This window comes from Lissotriton helveticus, chromosome 6 (genome assembly GCF_964261635.1).
Source record: "Lissotriton helveticus chromosome 6, aLisHel1.1, whole genome shotgun sequence".
Taxonomy (NCBI): domain Eukaryota; kingdom Metazoa; phylum Chordata; class Amphibia; order Caudata; family Salamandridae; genus Lissotriton; species Lissotriton helveticus.
In genome coordinates this window covers 1,567,416,827-1,567,437,733 of record NC_136067.1, presented here as the reverse complement: position 1 = coordinate 1,567,437,733, position 20,907 = coordinate 1,567,416,827, and positions in this window count along the sequence as shown.

Genomic DNA, 20,907 nt, shown 5'->3' with positions numbered 1-20,907 from the left:
TCATCATTTAAATTCCTTCTTAAAATTACACGACAATTCAAACACATATTCAGAGTCTTTTCAAAACCAGCAGTTTTAGATATAGTCTTCTCTAATGAATCCAATTTTGATTTCAAATTTTCAGACAAAATAATTGTTGCTCCCATATGCTCTATTTTATCAATAGCTTCCAGTTTCACTATCTCTTCATTTTCTAACTGTAACATTTTGTTGTTGAACATGGACCATTCTTTCAGAGTTGGCATCAAACATATGCCAGATTTCTTCTTGTTAATTTTCTTAAAAATGTTCTCTGGAAGAATGTTTTCATTTGGGTACAAATTTGAAATTAATCGTGCATGTAAAGCTTCTTTCCCTTGCTGACTTACTTTTCCGATCCTTACATATTGTAGGATATTTTTATAATCTTCATCCTTTGCCTGCCGCATATTTTGAAGCAGTTCTGCATATTTAAAGTTTAACCATATATTAACGTTTCCAATGCTCCCTAAGCACTTCCTGGTATCTTCATGAGTGAGTATTTTGAACACAGGTTGTCCTTTCACTGGAGTCAACTGCAGAAGATCTCCAAAAACAATAATATGTTTTCCTCCAAAGAAAACATCATAGTCGGTTCTAAGAATTTCTTGCATTCTCAAATGCACAAAAGCAAGCATTATATTTGACACCATGCTTACTTCATCAATGATAAGAAGTTTCATTTTCTTCAGGACTCTCGAAACTTCGGAAAACGCATCTCCAGATAGCTTGTGATACTCCAATTTGTTATCATGCTCCACTGGCAGCATCAGTAAACGATGTAAAGTAATCCCTTTAATGTTATGTGCTGCCAGCCCAGTTGGAGCGGTAACAACACAAGACAGCGGTGATTCAGTCCTTTTCTGCAGATAAATTGCAATTGCTTTAATCAGAAAACTTTTTCCAGTTCCCGCTTCTCCACTCACGTACAGTTGGACAGGCTTAAATGATGTACATGAGCACTCTTTTTTCTCATGACTGAATCCATGTTCAATCTGTTCTGTGACTTCGTCATATATCTGTTTCTGCTCAAGGTTTAGTTGTTTCACCAAATCTTCTAAGTTAACTTCATCATCTTGAGCTTGTTCCATAGCTCTTTCCAACTCATCCATGGCAGTAGCAGCTTCATTTTGGATAATTGGTCCTCCTAGAGGATCCTGACTCAATGAAGCAGAACTCTGACTGCCTTGAGAACTGTCTCTCGCAATCTCTGCAGCAATTGTGGCTTCTTGCTCCATTTCTTCATTCAACATTTGCAGATAATTTGTAAAAACAGGACATTCTATGGTATCCTTCGTTGCATTAAAGGAGTCTTCATAACAGAGAAAATCTCCAAGAAGTTCCTCTTCTTCACTCCATGGTTTAAACAGTTGCAAAAGAGCCAAATTATAAAATTCTCTTTTATCTGGACTATCACAACTCAATTTGCGATGATTAATCAAATGAAGTTTTTTCTGTTTCACTAGACATCCTTCACATCCAATGACTCCATATATTCCATTATTGATATCTTCTCTGATGTTCCTCTTATAAATATATCTTTGCAGAACTTCATAGAGACAAGCGTTCTCAAGGTGATGACTTCTATTTGGATAGTATGTATCCAACATGTTTGTCTTCAAAATATCTGTACTTTCTGGTTCTTTCTCCGCCAAATACTCTATCTCTTGTACAGATTTCAAAATTCGATTTCGTGTTGCAGCAAGACCTAGACTCACCCAAATGATGGTTCTAGATTTGGCATAGAGACTTGCTGACGACAATCGATCAGACCATTCATACGCTCCAATTTCTCGATGCGACAACATCTTCAGACTGTAACTGTATAATTTCTTGTTTAGACTCTTTTCATGTGAAATGTCCTCCCACATTTCCTTTAGTTCTGTCTTTTCTTTTTTTGTGATGTAAGACGTCACATATCGAGCCACAGCAATAGAGTTGTCAGCAACGAATTGAATATCCATGTTAGCATTCCACATGGACAAAATCACTGGGTTGTAGTCGTTGATGTACTTGGACTCTTCGTCTCTTTTTAAATTGTATGTATTTTTTGGTGATTTTCTCGTCACAGTATGTCGCAGAGAAGACATCAAATTATTTACTCTTCCTTTAGAAATCACTGGTCGTGGAAAGCCGAAACGACATTTTGTGTAGAACTTGTCCTTGTTTCTGAATTTTCGACGACAGTACTTTCCACAACGATGTGATTGAAAGCGTAAAACTTGTTGCCTTAAACTGTTTTCTTCGGTAGTTTTCGGAACAGCACATGTTGAATACTCTTCAATGAAACTCATCACTGTCTCATCCGAATCTGTTCCAAATTTGGGTGCATCTTTAATCCATAACAACATATGTATGTGAGGAGCACCTCTCGCTTGATACTCCTTTCTCCAAAAGAAATCCAAAACCTCTCCAAGGGGAGGATTTTTTTTGTTGGTAATAAAAGACATCATAGCTTCAAATCTATGATTGAAATATCTGCATACATTCACTGGATCCAAAGAACACAGTTCTCCAGGTGTTTTGAATTCTATATTTTGTATATTTGCATTTGCCTCTCGTAGAAATTGAAGTAAGTCGTCCCATGCATACTCGGCACAGCTAAGAGTGAGGAACCATGTAGGAGTTCCTAAGTTTCTTAGCATACATTTCAATTCCCCATGACGACGGTACCAATACTCGTTTGTACCACGCTGACATGCCATGAGATTGATTAGATGAGACTCCAAAATATTATCTTGCAGATTCACTTTCTCCATAAAGTCCCTCGCCGAAACATTTTGTAGATGTGCTCCACTTTTCAGAATATGGTTTACTGCATAAGAAAGCCCAGACAAGTCACTTTCATACAGTAGATGAAACAAATAGGGAATGCATTGACGAAACCTTGCATCTTCAGCATATAATCTTACAGTTCGATATTCAGATGCAGGAATTTGAAGTGGTCGATCGTCATATCGTCCACTTCGACCTGTTGGAAATAGCTGTGGAAAACAACGAGCTTCCAAACTTTCTTCCCACACACTAATGGGACTTCCTTTTGCTGTTTTCATTTGAAACAATTCAATTGCATTCCCCATTACTTCTTTGGAATGCAAAGGATGAACAGTATAATGTTCATATATTTCTTCACTTCTAGACACATCAACTTTTTCAATTTGGCCGCCTGAACAATCACTGTCTTCATCTGCAGCTGTTTCCTCTGCTGCAACACATACATCTTTGTAGTACTGATTGTTTTTGACTAAATACAACGTTGCCTTTTTGACTTTCCTAACATCCACTAAATCTTGCCAGATTTTTTTACTCTTTGTTGGAACCCCATTAACTAGAATAACTAAAGGTTCCTCTTCTACTTTTTCTATACCAATTGTATCAATATTTTTTTTCAAATCTAGGGGCAAATAAACAACTCTTCCCTTTAATCCTCTCTGCAAATCTGTAGGAGGCAATTTCCCTATCTTAGGCTCCATGCGAACAATTGCCTGAAAAGGATGGACACATTGAATCAAAATAGACTCATATGTATTTAAATCCATCAATTCACGGGGAATGTCTACCAACTCCAGATTATTATGAACAGCTCTAACAGGCATTCTGTTTTGATTTAATTTATCATAACAATATTTACAAATACGCTGATCAGAACTCAAATCAAAAGAATTCTCCACCCACAAATGAGTTGCTAAATCTTTCCACTCATAATTATCCATCTTTTCACTTTTTGCATATAAATCAACTAACCTAGTCTGAATCTTATAATGAGTCCGTCGACAACACACACAAGTAAAATTCGGCCTTTCACTTGATTTCACCTTAAACGTGGTAATTTCCTTCTCAAACTTTTCTGTATTTAAAATCTGTACATTGTCTTCCACATTACCTTGAATTGCTGTCTCAATTTCTACACTGTCCTCTTTTTCACGAAAATAACAAATCTCAATTTCTTCACAAATCTTCTTCACATCTAATTCTGTTCCATGCAAAAGAGCACTGTTTAATTGTTTAAGCTTAAGGGCTGGACTTTTTCCATAATACAACATTCTCACTAATTTCCTCATTTTGGTGTGATGCACTGCTAACATCCTAAAATGATGAAAAACACTCTGACAGACTTTTCTAGAAAGACAAGCCAGTGAATGGCCTTGCAAACCTGGGATTCCTCTCACTCTGCAAGGATCTAAGTCTTGCAACAACTTCACTTTCTGCTTTATACTTTTTTTACTATATGTACGTAAGAAATTACAAAACAAATCAATTGATTCCTGTCGCACACTACAAATACTACTACACTTCCAAGTGTACACTGGACCCTTAGTACGTCTCCCTAAAACTCCATCAGATAACACCTCTTCTGGTTCTCTAGGCACAAGTTTCTCTTTTTCAATCGGACAACCGTCTTTCACTTCATACGCTCGACGACTGGTGTCAACTGCATGCACTAAATCATTCTCCTGGAAGTAACTCTCCTCATTAAAAAATGGCTCACAACTTGAACTGTGCATCCATTCTCCAGAAAAAACTTTACAAAAATTAGTCCGATTAATTACTCTTTTCCATCTACTGTTTGATTTGAAAACATCAATTGTCTTGTTAAGTGTCCTAATTCTATTGATTATTAAAATAAATAATTTTTTCTTAACTTCAAAAGCCTGATCAACAATCTTCTCTACACTTTTCTTTTTCTTATAAAAAGCAGCTCTCTGTTTACCTTTCCTAATGTTTTTTAACAAATTTAAAACCACTCTATTGCGAAACATTCGTCTACGAATGTCTCTAAACTGATTCTGCCTTCTATTTCTATACATATTATTCTCTCCTGCTCCAGTTTTAGGATTCTTTGAAGTTCTGTCCTTCCTCTTCAATTTTACTCTCTCATTTTCTTTTTCTACATGGTGTCCATCTTTTTTGGGGATTTACATATGTTACGTAAAAAAGACTTAGTTGTCTTACCAGGAGCTTTGTTCCTGTTTTTTGAAGTATTTGTTGTGGAAGAATGCTGTAATTCCGTTGCTGTTTTTGATTTTTCCCGGTTACGTTGTTTTTTTGTCCTTTCCTTTGTGGGCATCTTTGCTTACTCTTCAAATAACGATTTCAATCTGTGTTAAAGATAAAAGTAGCACATTATAGACCACTATTACCAAACAACAAAGCAATGTCAAAAAGCAAACGATCTATACAGTGTTACAGATCAGGTGAGGATTCTCCAGGGGTGCACAAAAGGTGAGGCCTGTATTGAAGAGTATAGTGGAAGACAACTCTGTCCACAAGTACAAAGAAGATCAGACCTATGTCTAAGTCCACTGCACTCTTATACACAGGCTTCACCACCTATGCTTCCCGAGAAAGTATTGAGGTATATAGTTATATAGAATTGTATTTTATAAAATTGTGAAGCTCCATGAGAAAGCGTTTGCCTCACTCTTATTCCTGCTGTGAGGCAGGTGCAAGATTTTGCCTCAGTCTTATCCCTGCTGTGAGGCAGATGATTGTAAATAGGATCTGTGCTGTGTTTCCTAAATGTGATGTCAAAAACGATTTTGGAGAAAATGAATGGTTTTTACATTTTTGATTATAATGTGGCGCAGAGGTTTAAAAAGTGACGCATCTACCTACATGCATCAATTTTTAAATATGGAGCAAAAAGGTACTTGTTTGGGTTTTCCTGGGGAGCGTAGGTGGTGAAGCTTGTGTCTAAGAGTGCAGTGGACTAGGCTTCCTGAAGCATATCCCTGTCTGCATTCTTAGAGACAGGTGTCAATTTGACTCTTTACAATGATGTTACCTGTGTTTTAAATCAGTGTAGAAAGCATATTGAGTTTGTTTGCATAGAGGAATTGTATTTTGTAAAATTGTGAAGCTCCATGAGAAAGCGTTTGCCTCAGTCTTATTCCTGTTGTGAGGCAGGTGCAAGATTTTGCCTCAGTCTTATCCCTGCTGTGAGGCAGATGATTGTAAATAGGATCTGTGCTGTGTTTCCTAAATGTGATATCAAAAACAAATTTAGGGAAAATAAATGTTTTTTACATTTTTGAGTATAATGTGGCGCAGAGGTTTAAAAAGTGACGCATCTACCTACATGCGTCAATTTTTAAATATGGGGCAAAAAGGTACTTGTTTGGGTTTTCCTGGGGAGCGTAGGTGGTGAGGCTTGTGTCTAAGAGTGCAGTGGACTAGGCTTCCTGAAGCATATCCCTGTCTGCATTCTTAGACACAGGTGTTAATTTGACTCTTTACAATGATGTTACCTGTGTTTTAAATCAGTGTAGGAAGCATATTGAGTTTGTTTGCATAGAGGAATTGTATTTTGTAAAATAGTGAAGCTCCATGTGAAAGCGTTTGCCTCAGTCTTATTCCTGTTGTGAGGCAGGTGCAATATTTTGCCTCAGTCTTATCCCTGCTGTGAGGCAGATGATTGTAAATAGGATCTGTGCTGTGTTTCCTAAATGTGATGTCAAAAACGATTTTGGGGAAAATAAATTGTTTTTACATTTTTGAGTATAATGTGGCCCAAAGGTTTAAAAAATGATGCATACATGCGTCAATTTTTAAATATGGGGCAAAAAGGTACTTGTTTGGGCTTTCCTGGGGAGCGTAGGTGGTGAGGCTTGTGTCTAAGAGTGCAGTGGACTAGGCTTCATGAAGCCTATCTCTGCTGCATTCTTAGACACAGGTATCAATTTGACTCTTTACAATGATGTTACCTGTGTTTTAACTCAGTGTAGGAAACATATTGAGTTTGTTTGCATAGAGTAATTATATTTTGTAAAATTGTGAAGCTCTATGTGAAAGCTTTTGCCTCAGTCTTATTCCTGATTGCTCAACCGGCGCCAAAGTTATTCCAAATAGAATGTTGCGATTTCCCTATGGAAATCGATCCTAACTATATATACCTACTGGCGACCGCCAGTAGGTAATATATATATATATATATATATATTACCTACTGGCGATAGCCAGTAGGTATATATAGTTAGGATTTTTTCTCTATGGGATTTCTGAAAATTCTATGTCTAATAACTTTGGCGTTTGTGGACGGAATTGGCTGAAATTTTCAGGAAAATGGCACAATTTGTTTCTGAGCAGCCCCTGAAATTTGGGGGGGTTTCGTTAAGGGGGGGCCGAGAAAAAAGGGGGGTCCCAAAACGTGTTTTTAACATTGAGTTTTCCATAGGGCGGTTGGCCTCACTTTTAGGCCGAACGGCTGAATGGATTTCCACGAAACTTGGCAAAATTGTAGGGACTGGTAGCCCGATGTGCCTTTGCTAGGTCTCAATATATGTGCTTCAGTGGATTTTGAGAAATTAACGTTCAAAAAAAGATATATATCTGTAACAGCGGACCAGGCAGCGCTCCGGTTCGCGGACTTTACGCGTTACGGAGCTTTGTGAAGCGAAGCTGATTGGTTCTCCGGCGTCTGTAAACATTCCAACGGCTGAATGGATTTCCACAAAACTTGGCAAAATTGTAGGGACTGGTAGCCCGATGTGCCTTTGCTATGTCTCAAGATATATGCTCCAGTGGTTTTTACGAAAATTAACTTTGAAAAATATATATTGGGCTACATTGGGCTATATATATGTTGGAGCCCAAATGTAGCCCAATGTAGCCCAATGTAGCCCAATGTAGCCCAAAGATGGCCACCAGAGACAAAAGAGCCCAAATGTAGCCCAAATATCAGCCAGATGTAGCCCAACTATAGCCCAGTGACAGAATGTCCCAGAGTGTTCTAAAGAACAACTAGAGCGCTAACAGTCTTACTTATGACAAAAGTATGGCACACCTGAAGTCATCTTCATTGGAATAAAGTGTTAACACTTAAAACATTTAATTTGCAAAGGAACAAAATTAGGGGGTTCATTTTGCCATAGAAATGTTATATATATATATATATATATATATATATATATATATATATATATATATATATAACCTACTGGCGATAGCCAGTAGGTATATATTGGCGTTTGTGGACGGAATTGGCTGAAATATTCAGGAAAATGGCACATTTTGTTTCTGAGCAGCCCCTGAAAATTTGGGGGGGTTTCGTTAAGGGGGGGCCGAGAAAAAAGGGGGGTCCCATAACGTGTTTTTAACATTGAGTTTTCCATAGGGCGGTTGGCCTCACTTTTAGCTCGAACGGCTGAATGGATTTCCACAAAACTTGGCAAAATTGTAGGGACTGGTAGCCCGATGTGCCTTTGCTATGTCTCAAGATATATGCTCCAGTGGTTTTTACGAAAATTAACTTTGAAAAATATATATTGGGCTACATTGGGCTATATATATGTTGGAGCCCAAATGTAGCCCAATGTAGCCCAATGTAGCCCAAAGATGGCCACCAGAGACAAAAGAGCCCAAATGTAGCCCAAATATCAGCCAGATGTAGCCCAACTATAGCCCAGTGACAGAATGCCCCAGAGTGTTCTAAAGAACAACTAGAGCGCTAACAGTCTTACTTATGACAAAAGTATGGCACACCTGAAGTCATCTTCATTGGAATAAAGTGTTAACACTTAAAACATTTAATTTGCAAAGGAACAAAATGAGGGGGTTCATTTTGCCATAGAAATTTTATATATATATATATATATATATATATATATATATATATATATATATATATATATTACCTACTGGCGGTCGCCAGTAGGTATATATAGTTAGGATTTTTTTGAATAGGGATTTCTGAAAATTCTATGTTGAATAACTTTGGCGTTGATGGACGGAATTGGCTGAAATTTTCAGGAAAATGGCACATTTTGTTTCTGAGCGTCCCCTGAAAGTTTGGGGGGGTTTCGTCAAGCGGGGGCCGAGAAAAAAGGGGGGTCCCAAAACATGTTTTTAACATTGAGTTTTCCATAGGGCGGTTGGACTTACTTTTAGCACCAACGGCTGAATGGATTTCTATGAAACTTGGCAAAATTGTAGAGACTGTTTGCCCGATGTGCCTTTGCTAGGTCTCAAGATATGTGCTCCAGTGGATTTTGAGAAATTAACGTTCAAAAAAATATATATATCTGTGACAGCGTCCCGGTTAGCGCCCCGGTTCGCGTACCAGACGCTTAACGGAACTTCGCGAGGAGAAGCGGATTGGCTCTCCGGTGACTCTCAACATTCTAAACAGTCCGGTGCGGCCACCATCTTGTCTCTCGGTAGGATCGAGAGACAATAGGTGGAAATAAACGAAGGGGGAAAGGAATGAAAGGGGCAAGGTAGACCCCTCCTGACCCCCTAGGATTGATGTGGGGGCTATTAAAGGGCCCCGCGGGGCAAAAGAATAAAATACATTTTTTTTCGATTTTTCGCGGTGGAAGCGCTACCCGGTACGCGAACCGGGTAGCTCACCGGTAGCGTAACGGGAGTCCGCCATCTTGTGTTTCGGACAAATTTAGTCACAAGATGGAGGATAAACAATTTTGGGAATGGGTATAAGGGGGCACGGGAGACATATCCTGACCCCCTAGGTTTTCTGAGGGTGGCTGAGGAGGCCCATATATGTAAAAAAAAACAAAACCTTTTTTTTTCAATTTTTCGCACGGTTAGCGCCCGGACCGCGCACCGGGTAGGGTTCCGGAAAGCGTAACAAGGGGAAAACCAAGGGAAATAGTAAAATAATATTTTAGAGTGCTTTGAGGTAGGGTAGCTCTGAATAGAGCTGTTGTGTTGTGTGGGTGATGTAAGTACTAACATGTAGGTACCAATGAAGAGTCTAAAATTCAATGTACACTGTCTCCTCTGTAGATATTTTGTATGTTCTAATATGGGTTATTTAAATGTAAATGTGTGGAAAAGCACTTCATGCTTTAAAGCAATTGTATTTTTGAACTGATTGTTCTTTCCTCTTAGTCCTCCTCTTTGGTTTTTTTTCCCCACACTCTTCTTCAGCATGATAGTTGATAAATTTGTTCCTTCAAAAAATGTATATACATAAAAAAATTATATTAAATAGATATAAAATATATTTTTCCTTTCAAAGAAGAATACATTTTACAGCTTTTGATATTTGCTATTAAAAAACCATTGAAATTCACTGAAAAAACCATAGGTTATAGACCATATATAGTTAGGAATTAGCATTTACAAAACCTTGAAAATTCACTGAAAAAACCATAGGTTATAGACCATATATAGTTAGGAATTAGCATTTACAAAACCTTATTTTACTCACACAAAACCATTGAAATTCGCATATATAGTTAGTTGCACTAACTATATATCGCGCACCCGCAATCCACTGCTGATCATGTCACATGTTACATCATTCATGACATGGTCAGTGACATCACTGATGACATCACTGATGACATCTCAAATGACATCACTGATGACATCACTGATGACAACATCCAGTGACTGTATGTTTCTGTAAAGTTAAAATATGTCTTACATATTGAAGAATGAGTGGATGTATAAGTGTCTGGATGAAAGATTTAGTAGGTGCATGACTGACTGTATGAGTGAGTGATTAAATGTGTCTCACTGAGTGCATGGGTTAGTGACTAAACTGTTTTAATTTGTGCATCATTATGTCTGTTGTTCTGTAAACTGCTGCATGTGTTGATCAGTAGCTATATGAGTAACTATATGGGTTATTGATTGGTTGCCCAAGTATTTGTATGGGAGACTGAGTGTGTGTGTGGGTGGCTGGGAGGTGTATGACTCTGTGCATAGATGTGTGAGCAGTTGATTCACTAGATGTATGGGTTCAAACGTGCATGTGGAAACAGCTGTATGGGCGGTTGACTGTGTGCATGAGTGTATTGGTGAGTGAATGGATATCTCAGTGCTACATGTCAAAGTAAGTACATATGTAAAACACAGTACATGTGAGAGTTGACATATATAAATAACTGTGCATAAGAGCCAGTGAATGTGTGAGTGGCTGTATGGATCATTGTGAACTTGTATCAGGGATTGTATAAGAGAGTAAATATGTGTTAGTATATGTTTGAATAAGTAAGGTGTGTATAACTGTATAGTTGAGGAAATGGAGGTGTGATTGATTCTTTGCATGACTGACTAGGTGTGTGAGTAACTCCATGGATGAGTGACAGTCTGTGAGTGTCTGTTTACACTGAGTGTATCTAAGGTTATATTAGAGTCTGAAGAGGTTCATCGTATTATCACATGAATGATGTCATCAGTGATGTGATCAGTAATGTCAAATGAGATGTCATCAGTGATGTCACCAGTGATGTCATTTGAGATGTCATCAGTGATGTCATCAGTGATGTCATTTGAGATGTCATCAGTGATGTCATCAGTGATGTCATTTGAGATGTCATCAGTGATGTCATCAGTGATGTCACTGACCATGTCATGAATGATGTAATATGTGACATGATCAGCAGTGGATTGCGGGTGCGCGATATATAGTTAGTGCAACTAACTATATACGCGAATTTCAATGGTTTTGTGTGAGTAAAATAAGGTTTTGTAAATGCTAATTCCTAACTATATATGGTCTATAACCTATGTTTTTTTCAGTGAATTTTCAAGGTTTTGTAAATGCTAATTCCTAACTATATATGGTCTATAACCTATGGTTTTTTCAGTGAATGAATATATATATATATATATATATATATATATATATATATATATATATATATATATATATATATATATATATATATATATATTACCTACTGGCGGTCGTCAGTAGGTAGTTATAGTTAGGTTCTAGTTACCTAGTTACCATAGGAAAATCGCAACATTCCATTCCCAATAACTTTAGCGGCGGTTGACGTATCTTTGTGAAATTTTTGAAACTTATGGCCCGCTTCGGTCCGCTCCTATCTTGAAAGTTTCAGGGTGATTCGGCAAGCAGGGGCCAAGAAAAAGGGGGGGTCCTAAAACGTGTTTTCTCCATGCAATTTTCCATAGGAAACTTTAGCCGCGGCTACAGCTTGAACTGCTGAACGGAATTATAACAAATTTGGCAAAAAGGTAGCCCTTGGTTCAGAAAGAGCCCCTTTTGTTAAATGGTGTAAATCAGTTAAGTAGTTTTTTAAATAATATAGGAAAAAGAAATATATATATCTGGGCAGAGCTTAACCACACAACTCATTTACAACAAGGGGTGGTGATGGACAGAGTCTCTGAATTAAGCAGAGTACTCTCACCCAGTCAAGAGATCAAGGCTAGATCCAACACCGTTTTTTAGCTCATTGCACCATCCCAGTTTCAGAACCTGGCTGTATGCAAATTAGTCTGTCCCTGGCCCAGTGCATCATGGGAACAGGGCAGACCAGACTACAAAAGCCAATTCTTACACTGGGAAGGAAACAAGCTTCCGGGGACCGGTTTCTGGCATTACAGCCGTCTTCGGCCTGGCTTGCTTGAATCCTGATGGTGCAATGAGCAAGGGACTCACATCTGAGTATACCCTTCCACGCTTAGGGTGGACAAAATAATTTACAATAAGGGGTGGTGATGGACAGAGTCTCTGAATTAAGCAGAGTACTCTCACCCAGTCAAGAGATCAGGGCTAGATCCAACATCGTTTTTTAGCTCATTGCACCATCCCAGTTTCAGAACCTGGCTGTATGCAAATTAGTCTGTCCCTGGCCCAGTGCATCATGGGAACAGGGCAGACCAGACTACAAAAGCCAATTCTTACACTGGGAAGGAAACAAGCTTCCGGGGACCGGTTTCTGGCATTACAGCCGTCTTCGGCCCGGCTTGCTTGAATCCTGATGGTGCAGTGAGCAAGGGACTCACATCTGAGTATACCCTTCCACGCTTAGGGTGGACAAAATTATTTACAACAAGGGGTGGTGATGGACAGAGTCTCTGAATTAAGCAGAGTACTCTCACCCAGTCAAGAGATCAGGGCTAGATCCAACACCGTTTTTTAGCTCATTGCACCATCCCAGTTTCAGAACCTGGCTGTATGCAAATTAGTCTGTCCCTGGCCCAGTGCATCATGGGAACGGGCAAGGGACTCACATCTGACTATACCCTTCCACGCTTAGGGTGGACAAAATAAAACGGTGATGGATCAAGCCCTGATCTGTTGACTGGGTAGGAGTGTTCTGATTAACTCAGATACTCTGTCCATCACCACCCCCCCTTTTTGAAACTATTTTGGCCACCATAAGTGTGGAAGGGTATGCTCAGACATGAGTCCCTTGCTCACTGCACCATCAGGATTCAAGCAAGCTGGGCCGAAGACGGCTGTAATGCCAGAAACCGGTCCCCGGAAGCTTGTTTCCTTTCCAGTGAAGAATTGGCTTGGTAGTTTGGTCTGCCCTGTTCCCATGATGCACTGGGCCAGGGACAGACTAATTTGCATATCGCCAGGTTCTGAACTGGGATGGTGCAGTGAGCTAAAAAACGGTGATGGATCAAGCCCTGATCTGTTGACTGGGTAGGAGTGTTCTGATTAACTCAGATACTCTGTCCATCACCACCCCCCTTTTTGAAACTATTTTGGCCACCATAAGTGTGGAAGGGTATGCTCAGACATGAGTCCCTTGCTCACTGCACCATCAGGATTCAAGCAAGCCAGGCCGAAGACGGCTGTAATGCCAGAAACCGGTCCCCGGAAGCTTGTTTCCTTTCCAGTGAAGAATTGGCTTGGTAGTTTGGTCTGCCCTGTTCCCATGATGCACTGGGCCAGGGACAGACTAATTTGCATATAGCCAGGTTCTGAACTGGGATGGTGCAGTGAGCTAAAAAACGGTGATGGATCAAGCCCTGATCTGTTGACTGGGTAGGAGTGTTCTGATTAACTCAGATACTCTGTCCATCACCACCCCCCCTTTGTGAAACTATTTTGGCCACCATAAGTGTGGAAGGGTATGCTCAGACATGAGTCCCTTGCTCACTGCACCATCAGGATTCAAGCAAGCCGGGCCGAAGACGGCTGTAATGCCAGAAACCGGTCCCCGGAAGCTTGTTTCCTTTCCAGTGAAGAATTGGCTTGGTAGTTTGGTCTGCCCTGTTCCCATGATGCACTGGGCCAGGGACAGACTAATTTGCATATAGCCAGGTTCTGAACTGGGATGGTGCAGTGAGCTAAAAAACAGTGATGGATCAAGCCCTGATCTGTTGACTGGGTAGGAGTGTTCTGATTAACTCAGATACTCTGTCCATCACCACCCCCCCTTTTTGAAACTATTTTGGCCACCATAAGTGTGGAAGGGTATGCTCAGACATGAGTCCCTTGCTCACTGCACCATCAGGATTCAAGCAAGCCGGGCCGAAGACGGCTGTAATGCCAGAAACCGGTCCCCGGAAGCTTGTTTCCTTTCCAGTGAAGAATTGGCTTGGTAGTTTGGTCTGCCCTGTTCCCATGATGCACTGGGCCAGGGACAGACTAATTTGCATATAGCCAGGTTCTGAACTGGGATGGTGCAGTGAGCTAAAAAACGGTGATGGATCAAGCCCTGATCTGTTGACTGGGTAGGAGTGTTCTGATTAACTCAGATACTCTGTCCATCACCACCCCCCCTTTTTGAAACTATTTTGGCCACCATAAGTGTGGAAGGGTATGCTCAGACATGAGTCCCTTGCTCACTGCACCATCAGGATTCAAGCAAGCCGGGCCGAAGATGGCTGTAATGCCAGAAACCGGTCCCCGGAAGCTTGTTTCCTTTCCAGTGAAGAATTGGCTTGGTAGTTTGGTCTGCCCTGTTCCCATGATGCACTGGGCCAGGGACAGACTAATTTGCATATAGCCAGGTTCTGAACTGGGATGGTGCAGTGAGCTAAAAAACGGTGATGGATCAAGCCCTGATCTGTTGACTGGGTAGGAGTGTTCTGATTAACTCAGATACTCTGTCCATCACCACCCCCCCTTTTTGAAACTATTTTGGCCACCATAAGTGTGGAAGGGTATGCTCAGACATGAGTCCCTTGCTCACTGCACCATCAGGATTCAAGCAAGCCGGGCCGAAGACGGCTGTAATGCCAGAAACCGGTCCCCGGAAGCTTGTTTCCTTTCCAGTGAAGAATTGGCTTGGTAGTTTGGTCTGCCCTGTTCCCATGATGCACTGGGCCAGGGACAGACTAATTTGCATATAGCCAGGTTCTGAACTGGGATGGTGCAGTGAGCTAAAAAACGGTGATGGATCAAGCCCTGATCTGTTGACTGGGTAGGAGTGTTCTGATTAACTCAGATACTCTGTCCATCACCACCCCCCCTTTTTGTAACCACACAACTCATCTTGAGATCTGATTGGCTGTCAGCACTTCATCCAAGAAGTGTTGGCATCCATCTTGGGACCAATATACATGATAGCACCTCATTAAAGAGCATTGTAGTTAATAGAAGGTTTTAAGACTTTAGTCACATTATAAATCATTTGTTGATGGTACCATACTCATTTTAGGAATTGTGGTGTGTTTTAAGGTGATTTTACCATGTGAAAAAGCCTTCTGCTGGGATATCAAGAATCATGTTTGAGAGAAAACTATTTCCTCATGCTTTTACCACAGAGATTGGGAAGGTGATCTATAAGCTAAACTGAGAGCATATTTTCTGTAAATTCACAACATCTTTCTCACTCATGTGAGAATGAAGTGTGACATTCTCAGTAAAACATGTACATCCAACAAGGGCAGAGACTGTCAGTTGATTCCTTTGTGTACTACTGCAGCTTCCCAGAGTGTTCTAAAGAACAACTAGAGCGCTAACAGTCCTACTTATTACAAACGTATTGCACACCCGAAGCCATCTAGATTGGAATAAAGTGGAAACTCTTAAAACATTTAATTTATATAGGAACAACATTAATAGAAAGTATGATTAGTGCTGCAGACAGAAAATATAGGGCACATTCTGAGTGACTTCTCAAATCCTCTACTATTTCATTAAACAATTCTGACATGCAGACTGAAACATGCACTTTCAATACCAGCAGCAGACTTCCCTGGTGAGCAGTAGCTTTACTACAGTGATCTAATAAGCAACTAGAGTGCTAACAATCTGAATCTATGACAAATGTGTGACACGCCTGAACGCCTTCTTGATGGAATCAAAGTAAAAAACTGAAAGTATTTATTACAGAGGAGACTGTAGTAAATGAGGAAATGATGAAACTTCTTAACAAATAAGTCTCCCAAGATGACCACCAGAGACAAAAGAGCCAAAATGTAACAGAAATATCACCCAGATGTAGCCCAAGTATAGCCCAAAGACAGAATGTCCCAGAGTTTTCTAAAGAACAACTAGAGCAGTAACAGTCTTACTTATGACAAAACTATGGCACACCTGAAGCCTTCTTGATTGGAATAAAGTGGTAATACTTAAAACATTTAATTTGGAACAAAATGAGGGGGTTCATTTTGCCATAGAAATTATGATTAGTGCTGCAGAAAGAAAAATTAGGGCACATTTTGACTTCTCAAATCCTCATCCATTTTACTAAAACATTCTGACATGCAGACTGAAACATACACTTTGAATACCATCAGCAGACTTCCCTGGTGAGCAGTAGCTTTACTACAGTGATCTAATGAGCAACTAGAGTGCCAACATTCAGAATTTATGGCAAATGTGTGACATATCTGAATGCCTTCTTGATGGAACCAAAGTAAAAAACTGAAAGTATTTCCTACTGAAGAGACTGCAGTAAATGAGGAAATTAGGAAACTTCATAACAAATAAGTCTCCCAAGATGGCCGCCAGAGACAAAAGAGCCCAATTGTAGTATCAATATAATCCAGAGGTAGCCCACGTATAGCTCAATGACAGAAGTGTGCAAAACACTTTTTATTTTTTGTGTTTTTGCAGTTTTACCCAAACACCACTGCACTACCCTATACCCTAAACATGACCCCTACACTACACAAACATGACAGTACTACCCTAAACCCTAAAACACTACCCACAGCATGACCCCCTACACTACACAAACACCACTGCACTACCCTAAACCCTAAAACACTACCCACTACACTACACAAACACCACTGAACTACCCTAAAACACTAGCCCCAGCATGACCCCCTATACTACACAAACACCACTGCACTACCCTAAACCCCCCTACACTATACAAACACCACTGCACTACTCTAAACCCTAAAATACTACACCCAGCACGAGCCCCTCACAACACAAACACCACTGCACTACCCTAAACCCTAAATCTACCTCCAGCATGACCCCCTACACTACCCAAATCACCATTGCCATACCCTAAACCCTAAAACATTACCCCCAGCATGAACTCCTACATTATTCAAACACCACTGCACTACCCTAAACCCTAAAACACTACCCCAGCACTACACAAACACCATTGCACTATACTAAACCCTAAAACACTAGCCACAGCATGACTCCCTATACTACCCAAACACCACTGCACTACCCTAAACCCCAAATCTACCCCCAGCACGACTCCCTACATCACCCAAACACAACTGCACTACCCTAAACATAAAACACTACCCCCAGCACGACCCTCTACTCTACTGCACTACCCTAAACCCTAAAACACTACCCCAGCATGACCCCCTACACTACCCAGACACCACTGCACTACCCTAAACCCTAAAACACTACCCCAGCATGACCACCTACACTACCCAAACACCACTGCACTACCTTAAACCCTAGAAAAGAACCCCCACTACATGCCCAATCCCTCTTACCTCTCACTCCTCGTGGTTCCTCTCTCCTCGTGGTTCCTGCTTCACGTCGTCTCTGAGGGGCGGTGCATGTCATTGTGAGGGAACGGAACAGCCTCTGTTTCCTTACAACTACGTGGATCGTCTACATGTTTTTTAGAACGCCTGGTCATTTACCATACATACTTATACAACAAAATTGGTTGTAAAGGCTTGCGTGGTAAATGACCATGCATTGTAAACTAATGCGTAGTAATGACTTTGCGATGTACAACGCATGTGTGGTAATGCATGCATTGTAATGGTATCTCATTAAGTAAAATGGCATTGTAAAGGCTGTTTACCGATCGAAGCTGGCCCCTGTTCTTCAGTGAGACATTTATTCGATTAATTAGGAGGAAGGAATGTGGGTTTTTTACCGAAAAGTGCATTCACGGCTGTTGTATTGTGAAAGTGTCCACGTGGCCTGGTTTCACTTCTGGTGAGAGAGTGTAAGAGTCTGTTTGGATCTAAAGGAGTTCTGTTGTTGGACGGGGCCTGTGCGACACGTCATCAGCAAACATAGCTAATGGAAAGCGTCCTCCCTGAAGTGTGGAGCAGTCCCATGAGAGTTCAATGAGTGTGCGTCCCACCGCGGTATGACCTTACCGCGTGACCCATGTGCCGCCTCCAGGGTACGGGAGGAAAAAACGGCATTACAGGCCCTCTTGAAGACCGTTGTAGCACTAATTCTACTAGGGCATTTTAACTTCGTTGTTCTAGCCAGATACAAAGAGAAGATCCAGTGTTATTTTGTGGGTTGTGGTGCTTGTCATTTCACTGCCCAGCCAGTGCACATGACTAGGCACCCCACCTCGTGTGCCATCTGCAGGCCCTCTGCCCTTGGATCACTGGTTTCGTTTTCCGGAGTGACAACATAAACAGTTGCTCCCAAAGGACTAGCCTGAACATTTAGGTGAATATCCCCTGCACCAGCATTCCACGGAAATTCTTTCCTAGCTCTCCCACGTCGATGGGGACGTCATAATAGCACGGCTCTGCTCGCGACACGTATGGCATCATCGGAGCCATAAAAGGACCTCGTTGGTGTGCTGACGCCAGTTCCATTCATTTTTTCGTGCCACCGAGGCAAACAGGCGGGCTGAGACATTTTCACATGTACACATAGTATTATATATATATATATATTCACTGAAAAAAACATAGGTTATAGACCATATATAGTTAGGAATTAGCATTTACAAAACCTTGAAAATTCACTGAAAAAACCATAGGTTATAGACCATATATAGTTAGGAATTAGCATTTACAAAACCTTGAAAATTCACTGAAAAAACCATAGGTTAGAGACCATATATAGTTAGCTGGACATTTTATTGACATAAAACCAATGAAATTCCATATATAGTTAGTTGCACTAACTATATATCGCGCACCCGCAATCCACTGCTGATGATGTCACATATTACATCATTCATGACATGTCAGTGACATCACTGATGACATCACTGATGACATCTCAAATGACATCACTGATGACATCACTGATAACAACATCCAGTGATTTTTTGTTTCTGTAAAGTTTAAATATGTCTTACATATTGAAGAATGAGTGGATGTGTAAGTGTCTGGACGAAGGATTTAGTAGGTGCATGACTGACTGTATGAGTGAGTGATTAAATGTGTCTCACTGAGTGCATGGGTTAGTGACTAAACTGTCTTAATTTGTGCATCATTATGTCTGTTGTTCTGTAAACTGCTGCATGTGTTGATCAGTAGCTATATGAGTAACTACATGGGTTATTGATTGATTGCCCAAGTATTTGTATGGGAGACTGAGTGTGTGTGTGGCTAGCTGGGAGGTGTGTGACTCTGTGCAGATCAATGTGTACTTGCATCAATGATTGTATAAGAAGGTAAGTATGTGTTAGTATATGTTTGAAAAATGTAAGGTGCTCTATGTTTAACTGTATAGACAAGAAAATGGAAGTGTCATTGATTCTTTACAGGACTGACTAGGTGTGTGAGTAACTCCATGGATGAGTGGCAGACTGTGAGTGTCTGTATAGGTGTATGAGTGCATATGATAGTGTTGTAAAGATGAGTGATTGTATGTATGAATGATTGTATGGGTGAATGAGTGAAGGTGTGTGTAGACGTAGCAATCAGTGAGTGCGTATGTAGTAACTAGTATTGGTGTGTCAATGTTTTCAGAAATTATACTCTGTATTTAACACTGGGTGAAACAGAGGTTATATTAAAATGTGAGGAGATGCATTGTATTGTCACATGAATGATATCATCAGTGATGTGGTCATTGATGTCAAATGAGATGTCATCAGTGATGTCATCAGTGATGTCATTTGAGATGTCATCAGTGATGTCACTGACCATGTCATGAATGATGTAATATGTGACATCATCAGCAGTGGATTGCGGGTGCGCGATATATAGTTAGTGCAACTAACTATATATGGAATTTCATTGGTTTAATGTCAATAAAATGTCCAGCTAACTATATATGGTCTCTAACCTATGGTTTTTTCAGTGAATTTTCAAGGTTTTGTAAATGCTAATTCCTAACTATATATGGTCTATAACCTATGGTTTTTTCAGTGAATTTTCAAGGTTTTGTAAATGCTAATTCCTAACTATATATGGTCTATAACCTATGTTTTTTTCAGTGAATTTCAATGTTTTTTTAATAGCAAATATCATAAGCTGTCGAATGTCAAGTACGTGGTAAGTAAAAACATTTTCGTGTTTATGCACACTGATCTGCTTTGAATGCTGCCCCCCACCCCTCATTTCTATTAGGAGTACTCTCTCTTTGCAGATAGTGAAGGGTAGTTAACGCAGGCCTTTGCCCCCGTTGTAATCCGTCGTGCCTGCTTCTCTCTCCATTTGATTGATTGTTCTCTTTGGTTCATTCTCTATTTACAAACAAGCACAGAGTCGCAATACTCTGTTTAGTCTTTGCAGATAGCGAAAAATCGTGTAAAAAAACAAAAGGAATCGAGCAAAATCAGTAGGCCACTAATGGGATCTCTTTTTGACCTCGCTAAAATAGAAACATTAGGAACAACCTGTTGAAAATAGCAATGTGTATGTACATAAGCGGCGTTCATTTGTGTTCACAGTACCCCTTGTTGATTGTTTTATTCGAGCATTGAATTGTTCGAAGTTGGTTCTCTTAAGGATCTTCTCTGCCTGCAAACGAGGAAGAATAGGAATATGCTCTCTCCCTTTGCAGATAGTGAAGGGTAGGTAACGCAAGCCTTTAACACGTCGTACCTATTTCAT